Here is a 12,789-nt window from a genome sequence, read left to right as displayed (position 1 = left end):
CTTGTACAAAGACCGTTTCGGAGAGTCGCATAAGGAAATGTATGTCGCCAGAGAAAATGGGCTTCTTGTAACGCCTCTTTGTCACTGCATAGTTTCATATGTGCGTGTGTGTAGCTTATCTATTCCTTAGGCTGGATTTAAATTGACGCCCCCCCAATTCTCTGAGTGTGGGGAATTGCTTTCTATGCCTTCTTATGCACAAACAGGGAACGATCTCTCTTCCCCCTTTCTTTCACCCCCCCTCGTCCAACCGTATTTGAAGCTTGTTTGTCATTCCTGCATCTCCATACCATCATAGGCTGAAGAAGTCCTTAAAATGCAAATAAGATTTGGAAATAACGAATACCGCCATGACTTACGACTGCGCTAACTGCTATTGCCTGTTCTCTTCTTCTTCATCCCGCTGACATCTTTACAACGATTGATTAGTCAATATGCAAATACAAAAATCCTCTTGTATTGATGAAACATGCTAATATTTTGAATTATCCGCACGCACAACCCATAAATTTAACTTTTCTTCCACCACTGAATCGGAGAATATATTTGTCCATAGATATTCGAGTTAATTCCACACCCACCATGAATGCATATAGGAAACTTCACATTAAAGCAATGCACAGATAAAAAAAAACAAAATCGACATTAGGTCATTATGAAATGCAGAGGGCGCTATTGTGCAAAGTAATAAATAACTGACATTTCACACTCTACTAAAGTCTATCTGAAAGAAATTAACATTAACCGCAGTTAGAAATAGCGCGGGTTGAGAGCGCCCTCTAGAGGCAAACTGTAGAAACAAAACGATTTGCTTAAAAAAAAAAAAAAACTCGCAATTTATACGTGCGTCTAATTTATTCCAAAAAAAAATTTAAAGAAATAAAAAAAAAAAAAGAGCATTACTTTGGTAACCAGATGAGAAATGGAAGAGAAGGAGCCGGACATCTTGCCTCGTCTTGGAAGTGAAAATAGTTTGGGTTCACGTGGTTGTTCTTTTTTTTTTTTTTTTTTTTTGTTAAGTCTTTACTGTTAATGGTCATTCTATGTCGCATTAAGATTTCACACACACACACAGTATGGACTGTAATTTGTGTCACAAGTTTTACGAACAGATAAAGGCAGCAGATGCAAAGGACATCGCTTCTTTTAAGTGCAATGCACAAGATAAATACCGCAACCCATTAAGGATGGAAATGTCAGCCTAACAGCTAAATGAACCGACAGCGATATTAACGCTAACAGATGAAAAACGTCATTGCCAAGTTAGGGCAATGATGCGTTTTTAATTCGCGTATTTTTTTTTTTTTTTTAATTTTACTCCCATGGAAAAATGTCACAATTATTGACTCGTATGGGAAAAAAAGAAAGAAAAAAACAACATAAAACGTTGCTATTAATATGACATACCAATGGGCTTCCAAGTTTAGGTGAATCTACGAGGATAAATCGGGCATTAAGAGAAGCAAATGCTTTGCTAAGTTATTCGTACCATCGCTGATAATGATGCACATTCGCACAGTGTGAAATGACAATAGAGAAAACGAAAAGGAAAAACCATTCGCAACGAAAGAGCAATTTGTATCAGTTGTAATGGGGAAAGATTAACAAGAATTTTGAAATACGCCGGCTTCAGCTGAAATATTGATTAAATTTAATAACGCGCCGTTTCTGACACTAATTGGCATCGATTCCCGGTGCGGCTACGACGGACATTTATTCCTTTTTTTTTTATCCTTAGATGAGCAATTCGATTTCAAGTAACGATTAAAAAAAAAAAAAAAAAAAAAAACTTCGCTATTTGTTATTCCCGTTTCATTTTTCCGGTTATAAAAACCAGCCTTAAAACACACCATGAATAGACAAAAAAAAAAAAAGTAAATTTATCTGTCTTTAAGAAAGAGCCTCCGTAGCTCAGTCGCTATAGACGAAACCCTTTGGTAGGAAAGACCTGGGTTCCATTCCATGATCTGTCACTTTCGACTAAAGGTGAGTTATCTGGTCTCATACGGAGGGAAGAAGGTTTTTTCACTGAGTTTTTTTTCCCTTAGAACAGGCAAACCGACCCTGTGAACACACACGGATTTACAGCCATGAACACTTACGACAATATACGGAAGAGATAGGGTCCTGATGAGTGACATCATGGTAGTCAACCTCCTGGGTAGGAGATGGAACATGAATGGGATCCCCCCCCCCCCCCCCCGAGATCATTTATCGACGATAACTCTTGATTAAAAGCGCTTGGGATCGAATTCCGTCTAGGATGCACAAAACATCTAATTATAATGTTTAATTATTTTTAAATGTTACAATTTTTTTTTGTGGGTATTAATGGATTTCAGTCGGAGATAGGAAGGATATGCTATGAATCGAGAGGGTTAATCTTAGCACAGTTGAAAAGTATTCAAATCTGACAACGAAGAAAAAAAATAAATAAAAGAAAAGATAACATGATAAGTAAATTGACAAAAAGTATCAGTAAAAAAAAAAAAAAAAAATAGCAGCAAGGAATAAGCCCTCATCTACAGTTTGAAGTGATAACTGATGAACTGTAAGGTCACGTGACAATAATCGAAAATAGTGAAGGTTTATAAACAAAGACTATTTTTCCATCGACGTTGTCGCCCGATTGCTTGGGTTCTAACATCGAAATAATAAATTTAACGCAATGTCTGGAAGCTTGGTATGTGTGATCTTTTTGAAAGCGCACCATAAATAAATAACACACCCTAAAACTCTTTTCCCCCTTCTAAATATTGTTTGCAAAAATGAAGTACTTATGAATTCAAAAATTCTCAAATTTATTAATTTTTCCTTCAATTTTATTTATTATTTTTTTATTGACCGTCTTATTACTTTCACCTCTTCCTGCCTGTAACCAAAATCCAAAGACCGAAGTTTGATGAACGATTTATTTTTATTCTGTCACTTTGGCGACAACTCATAATTTGTCATCTGTCCAAGGTTAAATTTCAAAACGATTATACGGAATTCAAACGACTACTGAGAACTCTTTTTGAAAAATGAACGCTATTCCTATGCACACAAAAAAATAGGAGAGGAAAAAAAAACGAAATTGCTTTTTAATTTTGTATGTAAAGTCTATTTACCCTCGTCTCATTACGAAGGTTTCTCATATTTCTCGTAATAAATGCCAGTCGCTAAATTCTAGAAGAGAATCATCTCTAGTTTCGTATTTGTGTGCGTATCGCAAGTTAAAAAAAGGGGAAAAAATGGATAGCAACACGCCAAGCAAGTCAAAAGCGAATAATTCAAATAGACATCTAAAGAGAGCCTAGCAACAATGAAATGGACAACACTATACTGCTAGCAACAATGAAATGGACAACACTGTACTGCTAACAACAATGAAATGGACAACAACGTAATAGACATATTTTGCACGCGATTTGCTCATAGTGAAAGGTAATCCATTTTTATTTTTTAAAATTAACTTCATTATTTCTTTTCATAATTCAAAAATGACACGAGTTTGTTCATTTATTTTCATAAATAATAATAATAATAAAAACTAACTCAGTTTTTATTTTTTTGGAAGGCGGGAATTTAAAATACGATAATACATTCATTCCTCCATTAGCTGTATTCATTTCTGATATTAAAATGATCGCATCGGTTATCCGTCTCTTTATTACTTATTAATCGAATTATTTTCCCATTACCTGCATATAAAACTATTTGGAAAGTTCATTTACTCGATAGATGGCGTCATATATGCAGTAATTTTTGTTTGTTTGTTTTTTAAATTAGATTTCACGTACGTGTTAAGACAAAAAAAATCGTAATTATTATCAACTTATGATTAAGTTTTAGTTCGATCAAATACAACAGTAAACCAAAACCCACTTAGAATGGATTACCTTTCACCATGAGCAAATCGCGTGCAAAATATGTCTATTACGTTGTTGCTAGCAGTACAGTGTTGTTCATTTCATTGTTGCTAGGCTCTGCGTAGATGTCTATTTCAGTGTGTGTTTGTTTCTGCTTTTAGTAGGATTGCGCAACAATGTCTGTTTCATTGTTGCTGAGTATTTTGTAGATATCAATTTTTAATGTCTGTTTCATTGTTGCCGAGTATTTTGTAGATATCAATTTTTAATGTCTGTTTCATTGTTGCCGAGTATTTTGTAGATATCAATTTTTAATGTCTGTTTCATTGTTGCCGAGTATTTTGTAGATATCAATTTTTAATGTCTGTTTCATTGTTGCTTTGCAAATATCAGTTTTTATTGTTTACTTTCATTATTACTGGGCCTCGCGATGCAATTTTCATAATTTCAGTAATGATTATTTCATTCATTTTAAAATTATTTCGATAATAAAAACATTAGCAAAGAACTATTTGCCTGTTTTAACTCAACTCTTCTTATGGAAAAGTTCTGCAGTTATTCTCGGAAAATACTTTTTTAAACAGTTATTTAATTTTCCAACACGCTTCTCGGAAATATTAAAACTTCAACGAAATAGACAGAAAAATGCGCTTAGGGTTAAAATCGATTCTTGAAAAATCCTTCTACCATGCGAAGTGCAAGTAGAGAAAGGCAACAGAGGGACTTGCTGCAGTTCCATGTTCAAGAGGTAAGAAGAACTCTTCGTTCTAAAATTATCTCCGTTTTAATGAAAAGGAGCTACAGAGCTGGGGGATTTCTGGAAGTGTTGGGGAAACCAGTAAAAGGGGAAAAGATCTCGCCAACCCAGTGTGGAGGCCTAATTACCTACACTCAGAAGATGAGGCAAACACGGAAGAAGAAAGTTAAGTGGCTAGAATCAAATTCCACACACATCACTATGTTGTGTAGAGGGTAAATAACCTTCACATACAGCTACGTAACCATGGAGACAAGTAAAAGCAAGTTTAATATTCATTTATCTGAATTCCTTTTATAGAAAACATTTCTCGCTGATTATAGGAATAAATCAACAATATTTGGAACGGTTATGATGTATTTATTATCAAAAATTAAAGATGTGTTGACGTATTATTAGAATATTTAAATGGCAGGCTGAAAGATTAACATATTTTTGTATTATCAAACATGCAAAAGACAAACAATAAATATTTTTCTACCTTACAGTTTAATTATTTATTCCATTTATTTACATTATTACGTATCTTTTATTCATTTCCATTATTGCTTACGCTCGCGGAATGATGTCTGTTTCCAAGTGAGAATCGCGTTCGATACTTGTTTATTTCCAAGCAAGAATGAATCTCGTGCAATACTTGTTCATTTCCATTTTTAGTCCAGAACAACAATAAGTCATTGCCATTGTTGCAAATTCTCGTACAAAAATGTCAATTTTTGGTTTCATTTTAATTCATATTAAAAACATGCAGAAATCATTCTTATAAACAATAAAAAAACAAACAAGAAAAGAAACCTCCTCACTTATTAGAACATTCCTAAATAATAACAATAATAAAAAGAGTTGCCCCACCTCTATCTAAGGAACAGTATTTATCCCAGGTGTCCAACAGACATTACAGCCTTCAAGCAATAACCGTCGTCCGAACCAGACGCACTTTACCCCGAGGGAACATTTTTCGCAAAGTTACGGGGCAGCCTTCCCTTAGATTTTCGAATGAGTCCGTGAGTCATCCCCAATCACTTGGTGCACATGGATGGGGAAGACAGTGTTTGTAAACTCCCTGAAGCAGAACAAAAAGGGAAGTCGTGTTTTAGGGGGCTGGATGTCGTTTGGAATATTTATCAAGGGTGTTCTTGGAGTAGAGAAAAATCCGTGAATAAATTAATCTTGGTGGAATTCGTTGGCCAAACATTGTTTTGGACGAATTGAAATAAGCGTTTAAAATATTTTGTTTGCAGACGTATTTGATGATGACGTATTTGAGACTTAAGATGGCATTATTTGTTTATTTTATTTATTTTTTTGAAACTGACATTAATTTATGTGATACTTCGGGATATAATTAAAACATGGTTGAACACGTCTGAACTTGTCTTCCATAAGGAATACCTGCAATACAAACTGAAACTCTTAGAGTTCGCACCTGGATTCAAACATCTTTGAGTCGCCGATTTCTTTAATTTGTTGTCATATCACATTAACAAGTTAGAAATTGTAAACGCGGTAAGGACTGCATAATTTCGGTGGGAAAAAGGGGACCAACATAAAAAAATTAGGCTTCATGTTATTACCTCGTAAAGCTCATTTGCTTTCGATGAATTGAGATAGGTGGCCGATCATTGTCCTTTCGATGAAGCTTCTATTCAGTCGTATAGACGATGACCTCTGGGTTGGAACGAATCGGGTTCGAATCCCGTGTACGACACAAAGAACCTTTGTCAAAACGGAAGGTGTGTTAGCAGAGTTTTCCCTGTCGGAAAGTCGAATTTTCATTCGCAAAACAGGCAAAGTGGTCATAAGAACACACGCAATTTACCATCACTGGTCTCGTAGTCTTAATGGCTTTGTCTATAAATTTAAAAAGAAACAAACTTTTTTTTCGGGGGGGAGTTCTAATGATACGGAGGCATACTAAAAGATCCTATCCGCTCCACCAGCAACCTCAAGATATGATGAAAGCATTTATGTTGTCACCAACACCTCATATGACTGAACAGACACCAAATTAAACAATGTTGTCAGAGACTTGAATTTACCTACTCAACAATATGGACTGCTTGGATCTCATCTTCAACAATGGACTCTCATTTCAAAAAAAAAAAAAAAAAATCCTCCCTTCATATTTTGATATACAAAGAATGGATTTTTTTTTTCACTGCAGTGACACTGATGGCTTTTTAGTAGAAAAATAAATGAATACATGAGCTAAAAGAATGGCGTTTATTCAAGAACTATTTCAAAATAGTTAAAAGCAACGAGAAAGCATTCTACATCTCTTGAGCATGTAGTATTGATGCATGGAAACTTTTGAAAACATATTTAAATTGAGGGACACATTTAAGATACACCTACTACCCCTGGAATGCTGTATCAGAAGAGAAAAAATTTCTCTGGAATCGAACCGTTTTTTTTTTTTTTCTTCTATAGAACTAGTATAATGAGCTCCGCAGAGCTCTTTTATTTTCCTGTTTCTTGTAAATAAATTCAAATATGTCAATGCGGGAATTTTAGCTGTTTCTATTTATTTAAAAAAAAAAAAAAATCCGTAATTGGCATTTAAAAAAAATTACTTAGCCAATTTCATGTATATGTCATATACATAAAATAAAAATAAATATTTTTATTTTATGTATATGACATAAAATCTATTGTAAAGAATATATTTTATGTCATAGATTAAAATATATAGATTAAAATGTATCCTTTTTGTTTCATTTGGGTTGTATTTCTTTCCTTAATTCTGTAATAAATAATCATCCTTTCCTTCTTTGCTTTTAAGTTTTATCTGATTTTTTTTCTTCTTCTGTCTAGACTGTGAACAGAATTCAATTTGTATCAAAGCTGTAGAAATTACAAGCGTACCTACACCATTAAAAACAGCAAGTTTACCACGTACACAAACAGGCGCGCGCTAGAGAGAGAGAGAGGCCTGAAATGGACATGTGAATCACGTTCACATTCAGTTACTCAGTCACGTAGAAGAGCTGGCTCGTGAGACTAGAATGCACAGATATGTGCACTGGCTTAGGAACAACGTAATGGTTTAGGCTTAGGGTCGATCTGACTGTTTTCATTTTTTTTTTTTTTTTTTTTTTTTGTGAAGGGCGTCAACACAACTCTAGAAGAAGGTGGAAGAAAATCTTAAGTCAAATTTATTTGTGGTGAAAGAAAAAAAAAAAAAAAAAAAAAAAACGCGACACCAGTAATACACTACGGCAGTGATTCTCAAACTTTTTACCTCTGAGCCCCACCTGACAAGAGAAAACACTGTTAGCGCCGCCCCCCCCTTGCTGGTTTTATTTATCAAAATAGAAGTCATACTGTGTTTGACGTTTTATTTAGTTTATTTTGTGTTTTCTACATACTATTTAACAGTTTTTGACACAAAATCATTAAAGTATCACAATATTAGGCCTACAATAAAAATTAGTTTTAACACTTGCAATTAACCAAAATATGTATTGAAATGAAACAATATTTAACTAACAAATATTTCATTTAAAAACAATCAAACGTTTAAATGTCAAAGTCTAATGGATGGATGGGCCTGCTTTTGAGAACAAAGTTTATCAAAACTTGGTGTAATATCAGAAATGGCCACTCTAATTTCTTGAGCAATATTTAGTCTTGAACGATACTTTGACTTCATAGCTGCCAAAGTAGAAAAGCCTTTCTCGTATAAATAAGTTGTTGCGAAAGCAATAAGGATCTTCAATGCTTTTTGGCTCAAAGTTTGGAATTCCTTGCCAATAAAACCTGTATCAAAAGGTTTTCATTCTGTATTTTTATTTGTTGTTATTTTTAAAACTGATTTAGGGCAGTTTTAATTTTTATCTGTAGGAAAGTATGCCCCCCCCCCTTGGGGATCTCGCCCCACAGTTTGAAAACCACTGCACTACGCGAACTTGGATACAAAGAAAACAGCTGAAGATATCTTTTTCATCTCAGTTTGAGATATTTTAAATTGTTGCTATGTCTAGCCAAATCGTTCTTAATTTCAATTGTTGCTATTTTTAGCAACCGCTGTTCATTTCAATTGTTGATATGTCTAGCCAATCGTTGTTCATTTCAATTGTTTCGCTGATAATTTCAATTGTTGCTCTTTCTAGCCAATTCCTTGTTCATTTCAATTGTTGCTATTTCTAGCAATCGTTGTTCATTTCAATTGTTATACCCAATGTATAGAAATGCATTATATGTCTATTTCGAGTACCATTGTTTGCTTTGTCATTGGCTTTTTTTTTTATATATGAATAAAAATAACCATACAATTATAAACTGGTTGTGCAGTCATCATTTTTTAATGCTTCTGGGCAAACATTGTTAGTTAAAACGATGGCTTATTTTATTCTGTTGACTGAGTCTGATAAACACGGAGTCGACTTCATTCTTAAGTTTTTTTTATTATTTTTTTAAAGTAGATAAACGCTGTTCTTGTTGCTATGTGCAAATCTGTATTCAGCGACGTTATCATTGTCTGCAAAGGCCGACCGTACCAAGAAGCATTCGATACACTGGAGAGAAACAGAGAACATATTAGTCCAGTTATTAATACTTGGCCTATGTCGGCGTCAATCGCCTCGTGTGGGCGATACAGTTAATGAAAACTAATGGCAGAGCAAATAAGGCTAAGTATTGGTGAAGAGGATGGGTTCAAGGACGTGTTTAATTATTTACGCAGTTAATTACTGTGTGAATGTATATTTTGTCCTTGAACAAACTAACAACGGGCTGAAAAACAGGTAAAAGGAACATAGAAAAGTATTAATTTAATGGATAAAGACATCCCCTATTGACCCAATTTAATTCTCCTCCTCCAACTAAAAAAATAAAATAAAATAAATAAAAAAAACTGAATTTACTATATAATGAACTTACTACCCAAATCATATAAATGCATAGTTTCCATTTTTTTTTTTTTTTTTAAATAAACTAGTCGCACCAATAATTTCCATTGTTTCTTGGTTTTCTTCAAACACTGTTTGTTATGTGAACATAAAATACTTTGGGCCCATTGGAGCATGAATTAACACGTTCACGTGCTAGGCATTTCATGCACCACTTAGCCAAGTAAATAAAGGCTAGTAAAGGCGAAGTTACGGTGGTATCGTAGTCTAGGACAAGCTTACAATTTTTCAGAGGAATGCGGGAGGTCATATTTCTCTCTCTATCCACCATCAGCCTTTCCTTTTTCCGGCTTCACTTCCACCCCCCCCCCCCCACCACCACCTTTTCTCTTCATTACTGTCTACAGAAAAGAGAAACAACTCCTTAGCCTGGAGAAGTACACCTGCGCCCATCGACCCCTAACAATGCCGTTCGGTTCTTCCGGTGTTGAACTTAAGGCAACAAGAGATGCGGGCTAATTACGTTTCTCTGACACCACCCTACCCTCCACTGACAAAAATGCATTGTTAGCAATATGTAGAAAACCACACACACGTTATCCGCCAATACCTCCTACGATGTAAACAATTAAATTAAAAATAAGGTCGAGAACCAAGCTAATATTTTCCCCCCCGATTTTCTGTATTGATATTTTATATTTATTGATATTTATATATTTTTGTAGCATTTTTGACCACACCTCTCCATAAACCATATTATCAACTCAATTCCTGAATTCGCCACCAGGCGGCGCTTCTGGATAACTGAATGATCGATAGAGGCTGACAGTTTGGTGACGATCCTATACATACGATTAGTAATTAACTTTAAAAACGATTTGATTGATCTTAAAAAAAATAATTTATGTATTCCAATAGGCTAAAGTGTTCTTTTGCAGTTATTGATGTTGGGATTTCTATTACTCAAATAAAACTCTTTGAATTATTCACAGTGCTGTAGTGAATGATTCCTAGAGGGATATTAAAGCCAAGCGAATGTGGCTGCAACTGCATTGGATTGGCAAAGAGCCATCTAGTACACCCACTCCCAAGACATGTCATATAATCTCAATAGGCTCTTCATCTACTGAAGAAAAAAATTTTTTTTTCTTTTATTATTACTATTATATTTTGGGAATTTTAAATAAAATATAACGCTGCTTCTACTGGAAAGATATTAATATTCATAAATATCAATCTACAAATATTTTCATATAAAAATATCATGGCACAGATGTATCTACAGGACAAAAAAAAAATGTAAAAAATACTCGGTAGAGCAATTAGAAGCAAATGCAGCTCATAAATCATGTATTGTAATAACTGACAAACTACGCCACAAATGTGCTGGTATCGAGGCTTTCTGCAGCCAAACCTGCAACAATTAAAAGTATCTACTGGCAGACACACACACAACACCCAAGACACGTGAACAGCTGTGACCATGTTCATTTCACTAGCCGGTCACGTCTGCTTGGTACACGTGTGACATACTTTCACAACGCCCTCTGAACGTCTGTAGCGATATTAAAAACCGCTTTAAAAGTTTAGTTTTTGGTTTAACTAGAAAGTAACAGCTGTGAACGAGAGTGTGACAATGCGACACTCTAAAGGGAACAAATACCGGATCTGAAAAGTGTCAAAATAAGGGAGGAGGAAATGAAGGAGGGTGAATACCAGCGGAGATGCATTATATATGGGTCTTTTTTTTTTTTTTTTTTTTTAGTGAATACGTCGCCCATCCTACAGGTAGGGAAGAGTCAAAGGTTAACGTTGGGATGTCAGCGGTTTGAAAGTGAATGTTAATTTTATTTTTATGTAAAATGTTTACATCAACTGCGCATGCTCTTTATTATTGTTTAATTTCTTCATTGTTATACTAATCACGCTATATCTTTTGCTTTTAAAACAGCGCATGCGTTTTGTTTGCTGTATATTTTACATTAAAAACTGAAGTTCTCTGGTAGCGACACCTGCCGGGAAAGAGAGGAACTATCGATGACCGCACAGCTATCTAACAAGACATAAATAAGAAACACAACAATGTCGTAAAAAATAAATAAATGTGACGTTTTGTTTTTAATTCCTTCAAGCGGCATTATCAAAGGAATAACCGAATTCTCTTCATTTCAAAATCAACGGAAATACAAATAATTATCTGTCTTATAAAAATATCAATCCCATAAAAATAAATGTCATCGGTGAAGAGGAAGATAAAAAACAGTTTCTAAATAAGTAAATTGTTATTGATTAAAAAAAAATGAGATCGGTATTTATTTCATTTGAAGGATTGCTCGTAATCCTAAACATCCATGAAAATAATACACCTATTACTTAATTCAACGAGGAATTGTGATTATTATTTTGACAATGTCATTCTAGAGGTAGACAGGGACTCCGTTTTACCAAGCAAGGCAACGACAGAAAAACTGACTTGAGAATACACACACACAGATGACAAAGCCTTGTCTTTGCTGATTTTGTCATTTATCTAAGAAATGCAATTCAACTGTTACTTTAGAGACAACGGTTTTGTTTTATATCCCATCATGTCTAGATCTTACATCAGAAAGTAACAAAGAAGATAAGCAGTGTGTGTGTGTGTGTGTGTGTGTGTGTGCACTAAAAAAATTAAGTCTGTATTCCGAAAGACAGAGCTATAGGAACAAAATTAAAAGACATATACACTATATTCGGTGAGAAGCGCTAAAATTTTTAATTTATTATTATTAATATTTATGTGTGTGTTCAATCCACAAATGGTTGTAAACTTATAATATGCTAGTTCCATGTGGAGAATAAAGGCAGAGTTAATCCGAAAAACCGGCTCTAAAAACCAAATATGAATCTTTTTCAAGCCATTTCGGGCCTCCAGTAAGCTGGATGATGAGACATTGAATTAGAAATCCATGGACTCGGCCGGCAGATAACTTACTCCAAAATCTTAAAATACTAACATTCCAAAACATTTTTAAGTTCAACATCTTCCTTCAATCCAGGAAGAAAAAGCGAAGAGGGAAAATGCTACTCTCTTTGAGGTACCGATTTGATTATCTTAGTAATGAGCGGCGCGTATACTAACGTATTTAATAATAAGTCCTCTGTTAATACACTATTTGTAACTTATTTCAATTATATAAATGACTGCAAGTCCAATCTTATGAATGATTGTTCATTTCTTTCGATATTTATCCATAAAAAGTTGAAAGTATACGCTAAACCTGAAAGTGACAATCGTCTGCGCATTTTTACCAACAATTGAAACTAATCAACAATGGGTTTGCAAAACTTC

General features: G+C 34.4%; 1 protein-coding gene across 1 annotated transcript in view; it reads right to left on the bottom strand.

Annotated features, from left to right (window-relative positions):
• Window positions 1-12,789, bottom strand: part of LOC150105799 (uncharacterized) — an 84,759-nt gene that overhangs the window by 71,522 nt on the left and 448 nt on the right. The gene's annotated exons all lie outside the window — the stretch shown is intronic.

This window comes from Typopeltis vanoorti, chromosome 6, assembly GCF_054136105.1.
Source record: "Typopeltis vanoorti isolate ZY-2024b chromosome 6, IOZ_Tvanoo_1.0, whole genome shotgun sequence".
In the NCBI taxonomy this organism is placed as follows: Eukaryota; Metazoa; Arthropoda; class Arachnida; order Uropygi; family Thelyphonidae; genus Typopeltis; species Typopeltis vanoorti.
Note: the sequence above shows the minus strand (reverse complement) of the source record. Positions and strands in the feature narration are given on the sequence as shown.